Here is a 2,360-nt window from a genome sequence, read left to right as displayed (position 1 = left end):
CTTCCCCTATTGTGGAACTGCTATCTCTATTTTTTTTGGCAGGGAATCCTGACTGTACTTAAGGGCTAGTAGCCGTTTGTACCTGGAAGCTGTTTCCTTCACTTCAGAGTGTGAGTGAGTATTGGTCCTTGAAATGGGTTGTTTCTTTTTTTTTATTTCAGGGCTGTGATCTCCTCTTTCTGGGGGATCCCAACTGCATTGAAGGTCTGGCAGCTGTAAGAGCAGCATCTGAACCTGGAGACTGCTTCCTTTGGGGTGTGGGGTGAGCCCTTAGAATGGGATGAGTGATTCCTGCTTTATTTCAGAGCTGTGAACTCTGACTTTCTGGAAGATCTCAAGCAGGGTTAGAGCAGCTGCTTCTGCTATGTGTGTTGTTTTCCTTTTTCTCACCTCATAATCTCCAATCTGGGCTTCAAATGTGATTTTTCTGCTCCCACATCATCCCTCTTCATGGTTGCAATTAATAGTGCTATGTGTTAATTGCATCCATGCAGTGTTTTTTAAGGGCATTCTGTGCATCATTGTAGTGTTTTAAATTATGTTCTGTGTCTCTTCTGATTTCATTTTGCAACCTGATGGCGTTTAAGGATTGCCTGGGCTCCTCCAATCAGTGGTTTGAGATCTGTACAGCAGGTAATAAACATCATGAGCTCTATGTTGGTGCACTGCTTGTATGCAGGTAGGTTTGCGATGCGGTTCAACTCCCTCACAATGAACATCTACAGCTGGATCAGATTGCTCAGATTAGGGTTCGCCTTGAAAGGGGCAGCGCATCCACCACGTCTTTGGCAACCTGTCCTACTGCCTCACCACCCTCACTGTGGAAGACATTTTCCTTATATTTAACCTCAATTTTCCCTTGTTCTTTCCTCTAGATATTGAAAGGCTGTTACGAGGTGTTCCATCCTTCAGTTCATATTTGTGGCTGTAGTCTGGATGCGCTCCCACAGCTCCATGTCTCCCTGCACTGAGAACTCCACATCTGGATGCAGCACTGCAGGTGAGGACTCACCAGCGCAGAGCAGAGGGGCGGGGATTGTCTCCCTTCGCCTGCTGACTGTGCATCTTTGGATGCAGCTCAGGATACATTTGGCTTTCTGGGCTGGAAGGGCCTATTGCTGGCTCGTGTCCAGCTCCTACCCACCAGTACCCCCAGGCCCTATGGGGCAGGACTACGCTCAGTCCTTTCGTCCCCCAGCATGTTTTGGTGGTGGGTGTTCCCTCATCCTAGCTGCTGACCCTGCACTTGGATTTGTGCCCACTACTCAGCCTGTTGAGGTCCCTCTGGATGGCGTCCCATCCCTCTGGTGTGTCACTGCACCCCACAGCTCAGTGTCATTAGGATGCACTCAACCCCACTGTTTATGTCACCGATGAAGGGGCAATCCCAGATGTTTATACAAACTAGGCGTAGAACCCCCTTGAGAGCAGCCCTGTAGAGAAGGACTTGGGGATCCTGGTGGATGAGAAGCCAGACATGAGCCAGTAATGTGCGCTTGCAGCCTGGAAGGCCAACTGTGTTCTGAGCTACATTAAAAGAGGAGTGGCCAGCAGGGAGAGGGAGGTGATCGTCCCCCTCTACTCGGCTCTTGTGAGGCCCCATTTGCAGCACTGCGTCCAGGCCTGGGGCCCCAGCACAGGAATGATGTGGAGCTTTTGGAGCAGGTCCAGAGAAGGGCCACGAAGATGATCAGAGGGCTGGAGCACTTCTCCTATGAAGAAAGGTTTAGGGAACTGGGATTGTTTCTGTTGGAGAAGAGAAAGCTCTGGAGAGATCTCATAGCAGCCTTCCAATACTCGAAGGGAGCGCGTAAGCAGGAGGGAGGACGGCTGTTTATGAGGGTGGATAGCGATAGAATAAGGGGAATGGTTTTAAACTGAGACAGGGGAGGTTTAGGTTGGTTATTAGGAGGAAGCTTTTCACACAGGGTGGTGACACACTGGAACGTGTGCTTTAGAGTCACTTCCAGGAGGATCTGCTCCGTGATCATTCCCAGCACAGAGGTGAGACTGACATGGTGGTAGTTCCCAGGGTCACACTTTCTATCCTTACTAAGAGGTGTGCTGTCCCCTTTTTTCTACTCACTGGGGACTTCACCTGACTGCCTTGACTTCTGAAATATCACTGAGAGTGGCTCGATGATTGCAGCGGTGAATTCCCTCGGAATTCTGGGACTCATCTCGTCAGGACCCAAAGACTCCTGGATGTTTGGGTCCTCAGGTGGTCCAGAACCTGATCTCCCATTGTAGTGTGGGATGGGAAGGGGTCTGTGGGACTGTCATTGCTTCTGCAATCTCCACCTACTAAACCAAAGGTGAGTGCTGTGTATAATGAGCAGTTATCAGAAAAGATGGAAGCA

General features: G+C 49.9%; 1 protein-coding gene across 1 annotated transcript in view; it reads right to left on the bottom strand.

The window, feature by feature from the left end:
- OLFML3 (olfactomedin like 3) overlaps positions 1-2,360 on the bottom strand; it is a 7,918-nt gene that overhangs the window by 2,268 nt on the left and 3,290 nt on the right. The window lies entirely within an intron of this gene.

This window comes from Meleagris gallopavo, chromosome 28 (genome assembly GCF_000146605.3).
Source record: "Meleagris gallopavo isolate NT-WF06-2002-E0010 breed Aviagen turkey brand Nicholas breeding stock chromosome 28, Turkey_5.1, whole genome shotgun sequence".
NCBI lineage: Eukaryota > Metazoa > Chordata > Aves > Galliformes > Phasianidae > Meleagris > Meleagris gallopavo.
Note: the sequence above shows the minus strand (reverse complement) of the source record. Positions and strands in the feature narration are given on the sequence as shown.